Here is a 21,567-nt window from a genome sequence, read left to right as displayed (position 1 = left end):
AAATAGAACATCTAAGTGGTCAAAAAACACATTAAAAAAATGCTCAAATTTATTAGTCATTAGAGAAAGGCAATTGAAAAACTACAAAGAGAACCCAGGCATGGTGGCTTATGCCTGTAATTCCAGCACTTTGGGAGGCCAAGGTGGGAATATTGCTTGAGCCCAGGAGTTTGAGACCAGCCTGGACAACAGAGAGAGACCCCATCTCTACAAAAATATTAGACGGGTTTAGTGGTGCATACCTATAGCCTCAGGAGCTACTTAGGAGGCTAAGTAAGGCATGAGGATCTCTTGAGCCTGGGAGTTGGAGGCTGCAGCAAGCTATGATTATGCCACTGCACTCTGGCCTGAGTGACAGAGTAAGACCCTGTCAAAAACAAAAAACAAACAACAAACAAACAAACAAACAAACAAAATCCCCAGGCCAGTCACAGTGGCTTACACCTACAATCCCAGCACTTTGGGAGGCTAAGTCAGGTAGATCACTTGAGGTCAAGAGGTTGGGACCAGCCTGGCTAACATGGTGAAATCCTGTCTCTACTAAAAATACAAAAAAACTAGCTGGGCTTGGTGGCAGTTGCCTGTAACCCCAGCTACTCAAGAGCCTGAGGCAGGTAATCACTTGAACCTGGGAGGTGGAGGTTGCATCTCACTCTGTTGCCCAGGCTGGTTGTCCACAACTTAGATCCTGCCACTGCACTCTAACCTGGGCAACAGAGTGAGACTCTGTCTCAAAAAAACAAGTCAAGAATCCCCAAACCCAAAACTCAAAAAAATAAAAAACCAAAATACCCACAATGAGATTCCTCTATAGAGTCACCAAAAACCTTAAAGCTGAAAGCACTAACAATGCCCAAGACTGGGTGGATATGGCGTGAAGGAAGCGCATACAGCTCTGATGGGAATTTATGTTGGCATACCCACTTTGGAAAACTGTTTGGCAATGCGGTGGTGGTGGTGGTAACACACTCAGATCTCCCTATTTTATATTATTTTTTAAAGACAGAATCTTGCTCTGTTGACCAGGTTGGAATGCAGTGGTACAATCTCGGCTCACTGCAACCTCCACCTCCTGGGCTCAAAGGAGTCTCCTGTCTCAGCCTCCCAAGTGGATCAGAAGACAGGCAAATGCCACCACATCCGATTAATTCTGTATTTTTAGTACAGATGGCATTTCACCATGTTGTCCAGGCAGGTCTCCAACTTCTGACTTCAAGTGATCTACCTGCCTCAACCTCCCAAAGTGGTGGGATTACAGGTGCATGCCACCATGCCTGGCCAGATCTCCCCTTAAGAGAGCCCTCTGCAAGAGGTCTGACTGGCTAAGAGACTCCAGCTGCTAACACACTTGGGCCCACCACAGGGTCCATGCTGATGCATGCTCTTCCCAGGTTGCTCCATTCCTGCCTATAAACAGCTGCTATGTGGACAGTCTGCTTTGGGTCTCTCTGCAGAGCTCTCGCAGTTGTCAGATCTGCATTGTAGTCAGGACACTCTCCACGACTATTAATTTTGCTGCTTTTTTATGTTTTTTTTTTTTTTAAGGATTTGGAGTGCAGTGGCACGATCTTGGCTTACTGCAGCCTCCTCCTCATGACCTCAAGCAATCCTCCCACCTCAGCCTCCCGAGTAGCTAGGACTACTGGTTCATGTCACTAGGCCCAGCTAATAATTTTATTTTTTGTAGAGACAGGGTCTTGCCATGTTGCCCAGGCTGGTCTTGAACCCCTGGCCTTAAGTGATCCTCCTGCCTTGGCCTCTCAAGGTGCTGGGATTATAAGCATGAGTCACTGTGTCCATCCATGCCTTTTTTAAACATCATTTTTATCATTTTTTGAGATGAAGCCTCCCTAGTTCTGTCATCCAGGCTGGAGTGCAATGGTGTAATCTCAGGTCACTGCAAACTCCCCCTCTTAAGTTCAAGTGATTCTCTTGCCTCAGTATCCCAAGTAGCTAAAATTCCAGGTGCCACCACCACATCTGGCTAATTTTTGTATTTTTATTAGAAATGGTGTTTTGCCATGTTGTCCAGGCTGGTCTTTAACTCCTGACCTCAGGTGATCCACCCATCTTGGCTCACTGCAACCCCCACCTCCTGGGATCAAGGGATTCTTGAGAATGAGAACAGTTGGCATAAGACACAAAATCATTGTTTTTTGGGGTTTTGTGTGTTTTCTTCTTTTTTGTTGTTTTTGTTTTGAGACACAGTCTTGCTCTGTTGCCCAAGTGCAATCATAGCTCACTGCAGCCTTCAACTCCTGGGATCAAGCAATTCTCCCACCTCAACATCCTGAGTAGCTGGAACTACATGTGTGCACCACCATGCCCAACTAGTTTATATATATATATATATATATATATATATATATATATATATATATATTTGTAGAGACAAAGTCTTACCATGTTGCCTAGGCTGGTCTCACATTTCTGGCCTCAAGTGATTCTCCTGCCTCAGCCTCCTAAAGTGCTGGGATTGCAGGTGTGAGCCCTACTAAGAAACTGCCCAAGAACAGTCATCAGCTCCTCTCTAGACTAGCCAGAACTCATCCAGATGCTTTCTTAATTGGAGTGGGCATCTTTCCTGTCCCAGATACCTCTGCCCAGCCTCGTTTATCTTTCTAATCCATCAAAGAGCTAATAAATCAAAGAACTCTAAAAGAGGTAAATTCTACAAAATGATGAGGCCTTCTTAGGAGAAATGAGGCTCCCAGAAGCTTTTATTCATGGTAGACATGGGCTTCAGGTGGGGGCTGCCTAACTGGAAAAATCTTTTTTTTTTCATTTTCTGAGACAGAGCCTCACTTTGTCACCCAGGTTGGAAAGCAATGGTGCAATCTCAGGTCACTGCAACCTCTGCCTCCCGGGTTCAAGCAATTCTCCAGCCTCAGCCTCCTGAGTAGCTGGGATTACAGGCATGTGCCACCATGCCTGGCATATTTTTGTATTTTTAGTAGACACAGGGTTTCACCATGTTGGGAAGCCTGGTTTTGAACCCCTGACCTCAGGTGATCTGCTCACCTCAGCCTTCCAAGGTGCTGGGAATACAGGCATGAGCCACCTCACCCAGTGGGAACAAACTTTTAACAGGTACTGTGACAGATTCACATTTCAAAAAAGCCCCAGCTGAAGATCATGCCATACCCACCACTATTTTAGTCCTTGGATCTTAAGTGTGTGCAGGCAGTTAGTAGGGTGATGGTAGGATAGGGCAGGAGAGCTGAGAGAAACCCTTCTGAGACCCTCTGTCCATGGCTGAGGTCCCTCCTGTGCCAAAGAGAATGGAAGGAGCTTTCCTAAAAACCCAGAAAACCATTGTGGAACTGGACAGAAAATACAGTGAGCAAAAAGCCTGTGCTGTTTAGAAAGCTTGGTAGCTCTATTATAAAGTAAAAGACATCTGCAGAGTCTTATTGCTCCCATCACAAGCTCTGAAAAGCAGAACGTCCTGATACTACCCTCAAAATCTTTGAAGCTGCTGTGAACCAGCTTCAACTAAAGCTGTAACAGAACTCCAATCCAGCTCAACTAAAGATGACACTGCATGACAGCCTGACTCTAGGGCCTGCCAGGAGGGTTCTGCCATTCTTTGGTGGGTAAATTTTATTTATTTTAGATTTGCAGGGTTTTTTTTTACATGCAGTATTTGGCATTCAATGAGGAATTATGAGAAGATGCAAGAAAGCAGGATGGGTGTGGTGGCTCATGCCTGTAATCCCAGCATTTTGGAAGGCTGAGGGGGGTGGATCACCTGAGGTCAGGAGTTCAAAACCAGCCTGGCCAACATGGTGAAACACTGCCTCTACTAAAAATACAAAACCTAGCCAGGTGTGATGTCACATGCCTGTAATCTCAGCTACTCAGGAGACTGAGGTGGGAGAATCGCTTGAGCCTGGGAGGCAGAGGTTGCAGTGAACCAAAATCACATGACTGCACTTCAGCCTGAACAACAGAGTGAGACTCTGTTTCAGAAAAAGATGCAAGAAAGTATGGCTGATGTTCAAAAGAAAATTTCACAGAAGCAGACTTAAAAGATGGTCCAGAGATTGTAATGATCAGAGTTTAAAATAAGTGTGATAAATGTGCCAAAGTATGTCCTGATGAAAATAGATAATGTGAACAAATGGGGAGTTTCAGCAGAGATATGAAAATTATTTAAAAAGATATAGTGAGACTCTTGTCTCTATAAAAATTGTTTTTAAAAATCAGCTAGGTGAGGTGGCATGTGCCTGTAATCCTAATGCTTTGGAAGGCTGAGGAAGGATGATTGGTTGAGCCCAGGAGCTTGAGCCACTGAGCTATGATCATGCCACTGTACTTCAGCCTAGGTGGCTGAGCAAGACCTCATCTCTAAAAAAATTAAAAATAAATGAAAATGGAAGGAATTATATATATATATATATATATATACACACATATATACATATATATATACATATATATGTATATATATGTGTGTGTATGTATATATATATATATATACACACACACATATATATATATATATATATATATATAAAGAGAGAGAGAGAGAGAGAGAGAGAACTCATTAGATGGACTTAAAAATAGCCTGGATTTAGCAAATAAAAGGCCAATAAAATGTATACATTTTATTTGTATCTACACAAAAAAGTAAAAGCAAGTGGGGGAAGAAAAACCAGAACACAGCATGTAAAATCTGAGGGACAATATCAAGTGGTTTAATGAGTGTGTAATTAGAGGACCAGAAGAAGAGGAGAGGGGAAATAAGAAAGAAAAATTCTCAAAGAGGTAATAGCTAAGGATTTGTCAAAATCAATGAAAGAAATCAATTAACAGACCCAAGAAGCTTGGCACACATTAAGCATAATGAATACAAAGAAAACCATACCTAAGTACAGCACAAACTGCCAAAAACCTGCAAAAAATCTTAAAGACAGTCAATGGAAAAGACATACCATATAATAATGACTGGGTGCAATGGCTCACGCCTGTAATCCCATCACTTTGGAAGGTCAATGTGGGTGGAATATTTGAGGTCTTGAGTTCGAGACCAGCCTGGCCAACATGGTGAAAACCCATCTCTACTAAAAATACAGAAATTAGCCAGGTGTGGTGGCAGGTGCCTGTAATCCCAGCTACTCAGAAGGCTGACGCAGGAGAATCGTTTTAAACTGGAAGGCAGAAGTTGCAGTGAGCCAAGATCATGCTACTGTACTCTAGCCTTGGCACAGAGCAAAACTCAGTCTCAATTAAAAGTAACATTTGTGAATGTCTCACCAGAACTAATGAAGACCAGAACATAAAATATGTTTAAGAAACCCAAAGAAAATCAGTTAACCTAGCACCTGCACATTAAAAAATAAGGACAAAATGAGGACATTTTCTTTAAAAGATACTTGGATACCCATGCTCATTCTGGTTATTCACAATTCTGAAAAAGATTAACAAAACTTCAGGACTTATACTGCCCGATTTCAGGACTTAGCATAAAACTACTATCTTCAAGACAGTATGCTATTAGTGTACAAAAGACAGCAAAGAGATTCAAGGCATAGAATACAGAATCCAAAAATGATCTGTCATATTTATGGTCAGTTGATGTCCAATCAAGGTTCTAAGTCAATTCAATGAGGAAATAAAGGTAGTTTTAACAGATTGTGCTTAGAATGACTAAAACTTTGTACAAGGCAAACCAAACCTTAACTTCCACCACACTGCATTTATGAAAACTAATTTCTCATGGCTCAAGACCTAAATATAAAAGATAAATTATAAATCTTCCAGAAGAAAATGTAGTAAAATATTTTTTTCCTTCTTTTTTTTGGATGCCGTGGTTTGATCTCAACTCACTGCAAACTCCACCTCCTTAGTTCAAGCTCTTCTCCTGCCTCAGCTTCCTGAGTAGCTGGGGTTACAGGCACACACCACCATGCCCAGCTAAATTTTTGTATTTTTATTAGAGATTATGTTTTCCTATGTTGGCCAGGCGGGTCTCGAACTTCTGACCTCAAGTGATCCACACACCTTGGTCTCCCAATATGCTGGGATTACAATATTTTTATAACATTGATGCAGGCAGGGGTTTTTTTTTCTTTTGAACAGGAACCAAAGAGCACTGAACATAAAAGAAAAAAGTGCTAATCTGGATTTAATCGAAGTTTCAAATATCTGCTCATGAAAAGATATTACAGTAGCTCCCCCTTATCTGTGGTTTCACCTTCTGCAGCTTCGGTTACCCTTGGTTAACTGATCCGCTGTGGTTGAAAAATACTAAATGGAAAATTCCAGATACAAACAATTCATAATTCTCCAATTGCATGTTGTTCTGAGTAGTGTGATAAAATCTCACACCATCACACTCCATCCTGCAAGAGACGTGAATCACCCCTTTGTCCAGCATATCCAAGCTCTCTCTACTACCTGCCCATTAGTCACTGCTGTCATCTACTCCTGATGTTGTCATGGCTCCGCAATGACCAGGATCACCTGAAGCACATAATTCTCTTTCTGACTTACTCTCAGAAGGGCAATATCAGCCAAATGCTATATCCCAATGACCACACCATTCACATCAATCTCATTACACAGGCATTTTACCATCTGACATTATCACAAGAAGAACATGGTGGCTAAAGCCTGTGATCTCAGCACTGTGGGAGGCTGAGTGTGGGGACTGCTTGAGACCAGGAGTTTTAGACCAGCTCTGGGCAACATAGCAAGACCCATCTCTACAAAATTTTTTAAAAAATTTAAAAACGGAGAGTACAGTACAGTAAAATATATTGACAGAAGGGAAATCACATTCATTTAAAATTTTTTAGAGTATATTGTTAAGATTGTTCTATTTTGTCATTAGTTATCATAATCTCTTACTGCACTTAATGTATAAATTTAACTGTATTATAACTATGTATAGGAAAAAGCATAGTATATATAGGTTTTGGTACTATGCGCAGTTTAAGGCACCTAATGAAAGTCATGTGACATATGCTTCTTGGATAAGGAGGGGTTATTGTATTAATAAATGAAATGTAAGCTGGGCACAGTGGCTCATGCCTGTATTCCCAGCACTTTGGGAGGCTGAGGCAGGTGGATCACAAGGTCAAGAGATCGAGACTATCCTGGCAAACATGGTGAAAACCTGTCTCTACTAAAAATACAAAAATTAGCTGGACATGGTGGTGCACATCTATTGTCCCAGCTACTTGGGAGGCTGAGGCAGGAGAATCACTTGAATCTGGGAGGCAGAGGTTGCAGTGAGCCAAGATTGTGCCACAACACTTCAGCCTGGTGACAGAGCAAGACTTCTTCTCAAAATAAATAAATAAATGTAAGACACAGAGTGGGAGAAATTATTTGCCAAGCAACTGCTTGTGGTAATAGAAATGTTTTATACTTTATATTGGGGTATGTGTTTTACTGCTGTTCATAATTGTCAAAATTCATCAAACTGAACACTCAAGAGCTTTACATTTTATAGTATTTGAATTATGTCTCACTTTATTAAAAAGTAAAATATCAGGTGGTACAGTCTGAGATGAAAAGGAGGCTGAAGAAAATAAAGAAAAAAATACAACAAACTAAAATAACTCCTTACATCCACAATGTAAGTTTTCCCTCCAAAAACTGACCTAATACCACTGCTAATAGTGATAAAATTCTGTGGATAAAAATAGATGTATAAGAAAAGTCATCTGAAACTCAGGTTAAGAAAAAAGATAAAACAAAAACATGTGAAGGTAGAAATCTCAAAGATAGTATATTTACAGAATTAAAGGGTACTAAAATATAAAAAAATAGAAAGTATACATTTATGTTAATACATTTCAAACCCAAAAGTAATGAGTGATTTCTGAAATTAATGTGTAATTGAATCCACTAAAAAAGATCACTTGTGTAAATTAATAAACGTGTCATAAACTAAATATTGTTAAGTTCTGCCCTAAACTGTTTTAAGTTTTATAAGATTTCATAGAAATATGTGTTCTAATACTCAAACATGGTTATTATGTAATCTTTTCCAGAGCAAAACAGATGGAAAAGTCCCAAATATCCTGTACTTTTAGCCTGACTCCAGTATTAAAACCTGAAAATGGAAAGAAAATGAAATGAGTCAATTATTGTTTTATTATTATTATTATTATTACTGAGAGGAGTCTCGCTCTGTCACTCAGGCTGGAGTGCAATGGTGTGACCTTGAATCACTGCAACCTCTGCCTCCCAGATTCAAGCAATTCTCCCACCGCAGCCTCCCAAGTAGCTGGAATTATCGGCCTGTGCCACCACACCTGACTATATTGTATTTTTTGGTAGAGATGGGGTTTCACCATGTTGGTCAGGCTGGTCATAAATGCCTGACCTCAGCGATCTGCCTGCCTCAGCCTTCCAAAATGCTGGGATTACAGGCATGAGTCACAGCACCTGGCCCAATTATTTTTATGAATATATTTGCAAAACCTAAATTAAAAAATAAAACAACAGTCAAACATAACAGAATATATATGGAGAAACTGAGCTAAGGAGAAGTAATTCATGAATTGTAGAAGTTTTTTGATTATTATAAATCCAATTAAATAAGGGTCAAATAATAAAAGTCAAATAAAAATGACCTGATTTCATTATGAAGTCAAATAATAAAAACTACATGATTATCTCAATAGGTGTCAAAAAGTTACTCAAAAGTTGTTATTGATTTAAAATGGAAAACAGGATAAACCACAAGTAAGATATTATCCTAACCATAATAATGTTGATCTCAGAAAACAATCTATATAATTTCCAAATTTAAACTTCTGAGTTTGAACTCTGAACACCAGCACCATTCAAGTCAGAAAAGAGAGTGTCTGAAATAACAATTATTACTATTGTTTTGCCCTAAAATTTCCACCCACTGAAATAAGGCAGAAATAAAAAATAAGAAATATCTCTCATAGCACAGATCCAGAAGCTCAGGGAGCATTTTGTTACTACAAGAAATGTCATGTTGTCTGGGCGTGGTGGCTCACACCTGTAATCCCAGCACTTTGGGAGGCCAAGGCAGGTGGATCACAAGGTCACGAGTTCACGACCAGCCTGGCTAATATGGTATATCCCTGTCTTTACTAAAAATACAAAACTTAGCCAGGTGTGGTGACAGGCACTTGTAGGCCCAGCTACATAGGAGGCTGAGGAAGCAGAATTGCTTGACCTGGGGAGGTGGAGGTTGCAGTGAACAGAGATTGCACCCCTGTACTCCAGCCTGGGCAACAGAGCAAGATTCCATCTCAAAAAAAAAAAAAAAAGACAGAAAAGAAATGCCTACATGGCTTCCCCTTCAATATCCCTAGATTGCCAAATGAATTACCTGCTTGTTATGAGCTCACACCTACCCCATTCTTTGCCTGGATTGGAAGGGGATTCAGCTGATGCCCTGGTCCACCTATGCTAGAGTCTGGTATCACCTGACCTAAACCCACTCTAGACAAGCTGGGTCTCCCTCTACCAGGAGAAGCAAGAGACTGGAGAACAAGATGTCACAATTCAAAAGCCACCACTAATCAATTGTCTTGACTCAGCAATGCCCAGCTCTAAAACAGATCCACCAAAGAGTGTTAGAAAAGTATCTAGTTTATGTCCTCAACAACACTGTAAAGATGTCACATCAACTGTAATAGAAAAGGGATAAGAAAGAATTCCACAGAGAGGATAAAGCATTGTTACAGAAATGAAATCCAGTAATCAGTAGACTGGCTGCTGGAAAGCCTCACAGTAGTGAAGCAGAAAGTATATGTATGAGAATATAGAAGGCCGAGGAAAAACATTGAGAAAGAACAGCTGTGAGGGGTATGGGAAGGCCACAGCCCTGGATCTAAGCTGTGGATAAGGCTAGCAAAGGAGACCGAAATATACAGAGCAAAAGCAGAAAACTGGAGAGTATTGAACAAATGTTTTTCTGAAAGAAAATTCTGTCTAAAAATTGAGAGTATAGGCTTGCACACGCCTGTAATCCCAGTACTTTGGGAGGCAGAGAGAGGAGGATCACTTGAAACCAGGAGTTTGGAACCTGGGAAACACAGTGAGATCCCACCTCCACAAAAAGTTTTGAAAAAATTTTCCAGGTGTAGTTGCACGAGTCTGTAATCCCAGCTACTCTGGAGGCTGAGGCAAGAAGATCACTTGAGCCCATGAGTTTGAGGCTGCAGAGAGCTTTGATTACACCACTGCACTCCAGCCTGGGACACAGTCAGAATCTGTCTCTAAAAATAAATAAGTAATAAATAAAAACAGAGAGTGTGAATCATATTCCAAGGAACCACAATGACACAACAATAACACTAAGCACCACCACAACTACAACACAGAGATAAACTTGAACTGGTGACATTTTCAAACTTCCTGAATAATGTTTGCATCCTAAGCCAAATTAGATTATTCACAAGGAAGAGAAAGCAGGTTACCACAAACTTAACAATACTAAACCCCAACAATAATGAAGGAGCATTCAAAGACCTTTAAAAGAAAAGAATTATAGGCTGGGTGCAGTGGCTCACGCCTATAATCCCAGCACTTAGGGAGGCCCAGGTGGGTGAATCATCTGAGGTCAGGAGTTTGAAACTAGCCTGGCCAACATGTTGAAACCAAATCCCTATTAAAATACAAAAATTAGGCGGGCCTGGTGGTGGGTGCCTGGTGGGGGCCTGTAATCTGAGCTATGCTGGAGGCTGGGACACAAAAACCCAGAAGGCAGAGGTTACAGTGCACTGAGATCACACCAAGGCACTCCAGCTTGAGAGACAGAGCGAGACTCCATCTCAGGAAAAAAAAAGGTTGTAGCCCAAGAATTTTATATTAAACCCAGTTGTTGATGTGTGTTAAGATATTCTCAGATTTGTATGAAAATGTGTGAAAGATATTCTCAGATTTATAATACTAAGAGGATCGATGCTTGAAGTAAACTTCCTGAAAAAAACATAACAATGACATTTGGGAAAGTTTGTGCTAAAACAAATACATATTAATTAAAAATAAGAAACAGAAAATGAGTTCAGTATGGCTGTGTGCAAGCACTAGAGACAGTTAAATACACAGGCAAGATAAGTGTTTCTAATATTGTTATAAAACCAATAATATTTTTAAAATTGAAAATAAAAGTTGTAAAATAATGTGAGGAGCATATTTATAACCACCATATATTAAAATTAACAAAGAACAAAGGAGAGATAACATTTAATATCTTATATTTCTTAAAAAAGGTATTATTCCATTTGCAACTGATTTTAGCTGTTAGAGATAAGCTCACAAAGAACTTAATGGCCATCGGTAAAGAGAATAAGAGTAAGATATCCACCTTCCAAGCAGTTGAGTGAATAACATCAAAAACAAAGACACGATGGTATTTGCAAAAGAATAACTCAATAGTAGGTCCGTTTATTAAACACCATTTATTAAACAGGGAATCATTTCCCCATTGCTTGTTTTTGTCAGGTTTGTCAAAGATCGGATGGTTGTAGATATGTTGTGTTGCCTTCAAGGCCTCTGTTCTGTTCCATTGGTCTATATCTCTGTTTTGGTACCAGTGCCATGCTGTTTTGATTGCTGTAGCCTTGTAGTATAGTTTGAAGTCTAGTAGTGTGATACCTACTGCTTTGTTCTTTTTGCTTAGAATCGACTTGGCTAAGGGGGCTGTCTTTTGATTCCATATGAAGTTTAACGTGTTTTTTTCCAGTTCTTTGAAGAAGGTCATTGGTAGCTTGATGGGGATAGCGTTGAATCTGTAAATTACTTTGGGCAGTATGGCCATTTTCACGATATTGATTCTTCCTAACCATGAAGATGGAATGTTTCTCCATCTGTTTGTGTCTTCTCGTATTTTGTTGAACAGTGGTTTGTAGTTCTTCTTGAAGAGGTCCTTTACGTTCCTTGTTAGTTGTATTCCTAGGTAGATTCTGCACAGCAAAAGAAACAGTCATTAGGGTAAATCGGCAACCAACAGAATGGGAAAAAATTTTTGCAGTTTACCCACCTGACAAAGGGCTGATATCCAGAATTTACAAAGAACTAAAACAGATTTACAAGAAAAAAACAAGCCCATTCAAAAGTGGGCAAAGGATATGAACAGATACTTTACAAAAGAAGGCATACATGAGGCCAGCAAACATATGAAAAAATGCTCATCATCACTGGTCATCAGAGAAATGCAAATCAAAACTACATTGAGATACCATCTCACACCAGTTAGAATGGCGATCATTAAAAAATCTGGAGATAACAGATGCTGGAGAGGATGTGGAGAAATAGGAACACTTTTACACTGTTGGTGGGAGTGTAAATTAATTCAACCATTGTGGAAGACACTGTGGCGATTCCTTAGGGACCTAGAAACAGAAATCCCATTTGACCCAGCAATCCCATTACTGGGTATATATCCAAAGGATTATAAATTGTTCTACTGTAAGGACACATGCACATGAATGTTCATTGCAACACAGTTTACAATAGCAAAGACCTGGAACCAACCCAAATGCCCATGGATGATAGACTGGACAGGGAAAATGTGGCACATATACACCATGGAATATTATGCAGCCATCAAAAACGATGAGTTCATGTCCTTTGTAGGCACATGGATGAACCTGGAAGCCAACATTCTCAGCAAACTGACACAGGAGCAGAAAATCAAACACCGCATGTTCTCACTCATAGGCGGGTTTTCAACAATGAGAACCCATGGACACAGGAAGGGGAACACTACACACTCGGGTCTGTTGGGGGGAAATAGGGGAGGGACAGCGGTGTGTGGGGGTTGGGGGCAATGGCATGGGGAGAAATGCCAGATATAGGTGAGGGGGAGGAAGGCAGCAAATCACACTGCCACGTGTATACCTATGCAACAATCTTGCATGTTCTTTACATGTACCCCAAAACCTAAAATGCAATAGAAAATTTTAAAAAATTAAAAGAATAAGTAGGCCCACAGGAGAACCCCCACAAAACAAAATGACAGAATTAAGACTCAACCTTAATATTGTGAAATAAATATAAATAGACTAAGTGTACCATAAAAAGGCTCTCAGAATAATTAAAAATTATAACACAGTAACATATATTGGGTAAAGGTTTCACCCCTAACAAAATCACAGCAAAAGATAGGGCATCATGTTCCATATCTCCAGAAGGAGAAGAAACTGAATAATTGGGAACAGCCCCAGTGACCACTGCACATGACAGTAAATGTGATACAAACACAAGCAAAAAGGTTATGTGGCAAAAATCAGCAGGACTCAAAAGCATAACTCAAAAGCATTTAAAGAACATTGGCACTGATAAAAAGTGAAATCCACTATGACAGCAGAGCACTGAAAATTAAAAACTGTTGAAAGTAAATCCAGGAAGTAACATAAAATCAGTACATTACAATAATTTATCTCAGACAAAATAACCAAAAATAGGGCTACAGGGCACATGGGTAATGTGAAGATAGCTTCCACGTACATACAAAAAGCCTTGGAGCATAGAGCCAAACCCTTCATAAACGTTCATCTTATTCTTGGTTACAGAGAAAAACCTTAGCAAATATTAGGTTATACTTACTTTCCACAATGCAGTGAAAATTGAAAATTGGCTCATGCCTGTAATCCCAACACTTTGGGAGGCCGAAGCAGGCAGATCATTTGAGGTCAGGAGTTCAAGACCAGCCTGGCCAACATAGTGAAACCCTGTCTCTACTAAAAATACAAAGATTAGCCAGACATGGTGGCACACACCTATAGTCCCACCTACTTGGGAGGTAAAGCAGGAGAAGTGCTTGAATCTGGGAGGTGAAGGTTGCAGTGAGCTGAGATCGCACCACTGCACTCCAACCTGGGTGACAGGGAAAGATTCCATCTCAAAAAAAAAAAAAAAAAAAAAAAAAAAAAAAGAAAGAAAAAGAAAAAGAAAAAAAAAGAAAAAAAATTAAAATGTAGACTAGGAACTTGAAAACCCCAGTGACTCAGAAATTAAATTATAAGATCCTTTTCTATAAAATTTATAAAGTAGCACAGGGCATTTTAAAAATATAATGAATTATTATAACAAAACCATCAAAACCATCTATCAAAATTTGAGAGATATTACTGAGGCTTTTATCAGGGTATAATTTCCCATCCTTGTTACCTTAATTATTAAATAATAAGGAATTAAAATAAAATAATCTATTGAAGTAGCTAGAAATGATAATAAATATGCAATAAAAGCCCTACAAAACATCAATTCCCTAAGCTGCACTCCCATGTTTACAACAGCATTATTCTCAAAAGCTAAGATATGGAACCTATCCAAGTGTCCATCAACGGATGAATGGGTTTTAAAAAGTGGCACATTTCACTCTAATGATTGTTTCTTTTCTGTGCAGAAGCTGTGGAGTTTGATTAGGTCCCATTTGTCTATTTTGGCTTTTGTTGTCAATGCTTTTGGCGTTTTGGTCATGAAGTCCTTGCCTACACCTACGTCCTGAATGGTTTTGCCTAGATTTTCTTCTAGGGTTTTTATGGTGTTAGGTCTTATGTTTAAGTCTTTAATCCATCTGGAGTTAATTTTAGTGTAAGTTGTCAGGAAGGGGTCCAGTTTCTGCTTTCTGCACATGGCTAGCCAGCTTTCCCAACACCATTTATTGAACAGGGAATCCTTTCCCCATTGCTTGTTTTTGTCTGGTTTGTCAAAGATCAGATGGTTGTAGATATGTTGTGTTGCCTCCGAGACCTCTGTTCTGTTCCATTGGTCTATGAAGAGCAGAAGATCAAACACCGCATGTTCTCACTCATAGGCGGGTGTTAAACAATGAGAACACATGGACACAGGGAGGGGAGCACTACACACTGGGGTCAGTTGGGGGGAAATAGGGGAGGGAGGGTGGGGGGTGGGAAGCTGGGGAGAGATAGCAAGGGGAGAAATGCCAGATGTAGGTGATGGGGAGGAAGGCAGCAAATCACACTGCCACGTGTGTTCCTATGCAACAATTTTGCATGTTCTTCACATGTACCCCAAAATGTAAAATGCAATAAAATAAATAAATGGGGAAAAAAAAAGTGGCACATTTACACAGTGGAATTTTATTCAGCCACAAAAGGAAGGAAGTCCTTTTACTTGCAACAACATGGGTTGATTTGGAGGACATTATTTAAGTGAAAGAAGCCAACTGCAGAAAGACAAATATCACATGTTCTCACTGATTTATGGGAGCTTAAATAAACATATTGAACTCTTGGAGAAAGAGAATAGAGTGATGGTTACGGGGGTTGAGATGGGGAGTGAGAGTAGGGGATAAGAGGAGAAGGCTAATGGGTAGAAAATACAATTACTTAGAAGAAATACAATCTAGTGTTCAGGAGCATACAGGGTGATTATTGTTAACAGTAATTTATTGGCTAGGGATGGTGGCTCACGCTTGTAATTTCAGCACTTTGGGAGGCTGAGGTAGGTGGATCACCTGAGGTCAGGAGTTTGAGACCAGCCTGGCCAACATGGTGAAACCCCATCTCTACTAAAAATATGAAAATTAGCCGAGTGTGGTGGCACATAGTCCCAGGTACTGGGGAGGCTGAAGTAAAAGAATTGCTTGAACCCAGAGGTGGAGGATGCAGTGAGCAGACATTGTGCTACTGCACTCTAGCCTAGCTGACAGAGTGAGCCTCCGTCTCAAAAAAAAAAAAAAAAAAAAAATGGTGAAAAGGAAAACTTTGCTGGGCACGGTGACTCACACTTGTAATCCCCGCACTTTGGGAGGCCAAGAAGGGCAGATTGAGAGGTCAGGAATTTGAGACTAGCCTGACCAACATGGTGAAACCCATTTCTACTAAAAATACAAAAATTAGCTGGGCCTGGTGGCACGCACCTGTAGTCCCAGCTACTCAGAAGGCTGAGGCGGAATAATAATTTGAACCCTGGAGGTGAAGTTTGCAGTGAGCCAAGATAGCACCACTGCACTCCAGACTGGGTGACAGAGCAAGACTCCATCTCAAAAAAAAAAAAAAAAAAAAAAAAAAAAAAAGAAAAGGAAAGGAAAAGAAAACTATGCAACAAAGCTGATGTTTACAAGTCTAACTCAAGAAAGGCTTTCGGAGAAAGAAAAAGACCACAATCTAAACTTTAAAAGGTTCAGCCTGGCGTGGTGGCTCATGCCTGTAATCCCAGCATTTTGGGAGGCTGAGGCAGGTGGATCACAAGGTCAGGAGATCCAGACCATCCTGGCTAACACAGTGAAACCCTGTCTCTATTAAAAATACAAAAAATTATCCGGGCATGGTGGTGGTGCCTGTAATCCCAGCTACTTGGGAGGCTGAGACAGAGAATCACTTGAACCCAGGAGGCAGAGGTTGCAGTGAACTGAGATGGGCCACTGCACTCCAGCCTGGTGATAAAGCAAGACTTTGTCAAAAAAAAAAAAAGGTTCACCTGAGGAAAATTGACTCAGAAAATTACTCTGAAACATATTCTATTAAAATAAATTGATTTTAAAGATAAAAATAAACTCTTATAGGCCTCATGGCAAAAGTGGCAAATAACTTACAATGGAGAGATAATCAGATTAGCAGCAGGCTTTTCAAAACCAATATACAAAACAAGAGAACAAACAAGGAAATTCAATGAATATCAAGGATAAAGAGAAGAATTTTCAACACAGGCACTTTAGAAATTCTGCTTTCATCAGTCTTCTTAAACAAACGCATCTTAAATAAGTTTCATTCAAATTTAATAATAATAATACTCATGTAAGGTAGGTAGAATATTCCTCATTCTATAAAAAAACAATGTGAAAATGATTAAATCAAAAGACTAAATTCAATGCAGCATCAGTAACAGAACTACAATTTAAGCCAGATCCTCAATTATCAGGGTAATTATATTCAGATATTTAATTTTCTGGCCAATGTACTTTCCATTAAGCCATAGCTTTCTCCTCGTTTAATCAAGGTCAAGGCACAGACTGACTCCAAACACACATCAAAGTCCATAATTGCCACACACTCAAATATCTGGTACAGTCTGTAATCAGACAGAAGATGATAGAAAGAAGGACAAGTCATTAACATGGATGAGCCATGAGTGTGTTTTTCTCAGTTACAGTGTATACACTTAATCCCCCCTGCTTGCTTGCAAATAGGCTAATTATCACAACCCTCACTAGTTAAAGGGAGAAGATCTAAAGTATTTATAAAAATGGAATATTAGGCCAGGAGCGGAGGCATAAGTGGCACCTAAAATCACAGCACATTGGGAGGCAGAAGCAGGTGCATCACCTGATGTCAGGAGTTCATGACCAGTCTGGCCAACATGGCGAAACCCTGTCTCTACTAAAAGTACAAAAGACTAGCCAAGCATGGTGGTGGGCACCTGTAATCCCAGCTACTCAGGAGGCTGCAGCAGGAGAATCACTTGAACCTGAGAGGTGGAGGTTGCAGTGAGCTGAGGTCAAACCAGTGCACTCCAGCCCGGGTGACAGAGCAACATTCCATCTCAAAAACAAAAAAAAAAAAAAGGAAAAAAGACAGGAATATCTCTGTCAACATATTGTAGTTTGTATGTTATGTTACAATCAAGGCATATTATAATCAAGACATATGATACTCAAGCCATTGAACTACAGTCTTCATCTGCTCATCTGTGAAAATGTAACTAATGTGATTAATAGGACTTGCTTTGGTGAAAGCAAAGCATCTGAGTATTAAAAATATGTTACTCAAAGTATCTTTCACACTGATTAATTTTTTTAACGTGTACTGTCTTCCTGTATGATGGGACAATGTTATCTGCGACTCTTCACATACAAAAAAAAAAAAAAAACTTTCAGTGATATTTATTGAACTACTATTTGCCTGATAGTATTCTATCATGAATGTATATAGAGAAAAGAGATTCCTGCACTTACGTGCTTACATTCTAGCTATGAGCCAATGTAGGTGTATATGTGACAAAGCTGCCCATAGTGCCTTTCTTGAGCACTGCACAGCCTTACTTAGTGGCTGTCTGTGCTAATGTGCAAACATCTTTAAAAAATTCTCTTTAAACCAAATAAGCTTTGTTATTATTAAAGTAATACAAAATGATTCCTTTTTCTTTTTTGTTTTTTTGTAGAGACAGGGTTCCACTATGTTGCCCAAGCTGGTCTTAAATTCCTGGGCTCAAATGATTCTCCCACTTTGATTTCCCCAAGAGCTGGGATTACAGGCATGAACCACTGTGCTCAGCCCAAATGGTGTCTAATGCCTCTACTAACAAAGCTCTACCAAAACATTAATCTAGGTGGAAAGTATTACATAGAATTTTTTAAATGCTAAATAAAATTTCCCATAAATATTTATTCAAGTATCAATAGATTATAAATATCTATTTTAAAATATCTTAATAATGTGTTTACAGTTTGGTAGTTAATTCCTCTCAGCGTAGCTAAGGAAAAGAAAAAAAAAAGGCTGGGCACGGTGGCTCAGGGTTGTAATCCCAGCACTTTGGGAGGCCAAGGTGGGCGGATCATGAGGTCAGAAGTTTGAGAACAGCCTCACTAACATGGTGAAACCCCATCTCTACTAAAAATGCAAAAAATTAACTGAGTGTGGTGGCATGAGCCTATAATCCCAGCTACTTGGGAGATTGAGGCAGGGGAATTGCTTGAACCAGGGAGGTGGAGGTTGCAGTGAACCACTGCACTCCAGCCTGGACAACAAAGTGAGATTCCATCTCAGAAAACAAAAAGTTTAAAAAAAAGAATTTGGTAGTTAATATTATTTATGTTCTTTTTATTCCTGATGAATCTAAGCACTGGCACATTAGAACAATGTTCTTCAATATTTCAGATGCATAAGATAACCTGGGGATTTTGTTAAAATCCAGTTTCTGATTCACTAGATCCCAGATTCTCCATATCTGGGTCCCAGGTGATTTGGATGCTGCTGGTCCATTGACCATATTTTGAGTAGCATGGTATTAGAGCACTTGTAAATGCAAATGCTATATCGATGAGAAGTAATCTAAGTGTGTGAATAATAAATGATGAGCTTCAGTAGCAATTAAATCTCATCCAGAAATACTCTATAGTAATAACAATACAATGCTCAACTGGTAGAAGTTAACATTTCTTCCTTGCAATGCAACCTGAATTGATTTCCTATCCTGAACAATTTAAAAGTAAAGACTAATGTTACGCCTTCAATAGCATGATCTCGCCTATTTTTTTGTCTGTGTGAGCACATAAAATACTTAATATTTATTTTAGCCTTTCAATATTGGCTTTAATTCCTTCCAAAAGTAATAGTGGGCTCGTCCATAGTAAAGTTTTTAATATGGAGAATAGGTAAACATCACACACACACACACACACACACACACACACACACTCACACACACACACACACACACACACACACACACACACAAAAGGCTGGCACATATTTCTGTTCCCAATGCCTAGCCTAGTGGCCAGTTATAAACATCAAACAATTTCTTAAGCAACATATTTTATTCAATTGTATAATAAACTTGAACACCTGGTACTGAAGCTGTGTGTAAATTTTGGCAACATAATTACTTTCAGGAAACTGTGTTCTTTTCAAGGGTAAATGGGATATTCCATGTTAAAGCACCTAATATCATATCTAGAACATTCTGTTTCTCAGTCACATTTAGCCAAGTGCCTGTAATGTAATAGATAATAAATAAATGTTATTTTTGAATGAATAAAAGAATCAATCTGTGAATCATTCCTAAAGCAATAAATAAAAATAAAATGATACAGACTACCAGGACATTTACGTTCTCTATCTTAAAAAATATCTATACTAAGTAACTTCTATGATGGGATTATTGAAAAATGCAGAAACAGAATAGTTTTGAGTCTTCCCAAATCCTCCTATAAAAACAGGATAGCTGGGGAGCCATGGTGTCTGTGCAGAGTGGGAAGCGGGCATGGGGGTGGGCTGCGGCTGCTGGCAGTGGCCCTCACATGCTGCTGGTGGCCACAGGGCAGCCACGGTAACACCCTGCTGGGCAGCTTCAGCAGCACCACAGCCCAAGATGCTCAGAGCCAGTGCATCTGCCACTTCGAGTTCCATGGTGACCATGCTCTTCTGTGTGTCAGAATCAACAACACAGCTGTAGCTGTTGAAAAAGAAGCTAAGCTCTACCTGTTCCAAGCTCAGGAATAGCTAAAGCCACAGCAAAGCATTCATGGTTATAGCTGTAGTAAAAAATTATCCAAAGCTCAGTTGACAATAACCATGAACCAGACTAAACATAATCTGACAGTGTCCCAGATTCCATCTCTGCAAACATGGCATGTGTTTTATGCAGACAAGCATACATGCCAAGATGACAAGGACAACACTCAGGTGGACGATATCCCATTTGAAATGGTGTTACTAAACCCAGATGCTGAAGGGAATCCATTTGATAATTTTAGTGCTGGAGAATCTGGGTTACATGAATTCTTTTTCCTCCTAGTCCTAGTGTACTTTGTGATTGCTTGCATTTATGCTCAATCATTGTGACAGGCTATTAAGAAAGGAAGATCCATGCACATGATTTTAAAGGTTTTGTCAACTGCATTGCAGTTACAGCTGGTTCAACTTTAGCTAATTACATTCATTTCTCCAGTTACTCCAGAGATGGAATAGCAGTACCATTTATGGGAAATTTGGCAGAATTTTTTGATATCACTTCCCAAATTCAGATGTTATACCTACTTTTGAGTCTATGCATGGGTTGGACAATAGTCAGAATGAAGAAGTCTCAAAGCAGACCTCTCCTGTAGGATTCTACCCCTGCATCCACTGGAATTGCAGTATTCATTGTCATGACACAGAGTATTTTGCTACCTTAGGAACAGTTTGAAGATACCAATCATCATAGCTACCATTCACACCACAACTTAGCAGGGATTCTCCTAATCATTCTAAGAATTTGCCTAGCATTGTCATTAGGCTGTGGTCTCTATCAAATCATCACAGTGGAGAGATGTACACTCAAAAGGGAGTTCCACATCACATTTGCCAAAGGTTGTATCCTGTGTTTTTTTAATGCCATCCAGTTCTTGCATGCATTTCTGTCATTTTTAGTAACTATGAAGAGATAAGGTTATTACAACAGGTGTTATCCTTTGCCAGCCTGTTTCCCTGGTTATTCTCTACACACTCTTTCTATCTCACAGTCTATACTGGGAAGCTTCTTCACTTTCCTCAGCAACACTACCACTGAAAATATCATCTGGACACAAAAGTCACCCTCATTTCTGATACTTGACTTTCGTTGAGAGGAAAAGTGAATTGATTAAAAGAGTGCAATAAGTATCCAAATACAGTGAATTTTCTTCATACATTTAGTGTGAAAACTTGAACAGCCAAAGCAGAGCATGTTATTTATATAACTGCATTTAATCAGTACCAAAACTGAAAAAAAGGTAATAAATAAAATGTTTTGCAATGTACTTAAACAAGCTTTGAAGAAAGTGTTGTTATAAAATGTTGAAGCAATTTCTATATGGAAATAAATGTGAAAAATAACTATATGATAGTTTGGTAAAATATTCACCACTTACAATGCCTCATCTTAATAGCTAACTCAGGTTTACTAGTCTTATAA

The 21,567-nt window shown here is 39.4% G+C and overlaps 1 pseudogene; it reads left to right on the top strand.

Moving 5' to 3' along the window:
• The window catches only part of LOC116545279, a 31,206-nt pseudogene extending 9,985 nt beyond the window's left edge, over positions 1-21,221 (top strand).
• The last annotated feature ends 346 nt before the right edge of the window (positions 21,222-21,567 follow it).

The sequence above is a fragment of the Sapajus apella genome, unplaced genomic scaffold (genome assembly GCF_009761245.1).
Source record: "Sapajus apella isolate SASKATOON/1434 unplaced genomic scaffold, GSC_monkey_1.0 scaffold253, whole genome shotgun sequence".
Classification (NCBI taxonomy): Eukaryota; Metazoa; Chordata; class Mammalia; order Primates; family Cebidae; genus Sapajus; species Sapajus apella.
Note: the sequence above shows the minus strand (reverse complement) of the source record. Positions and strands in the feature narration are given on the sequence as shown.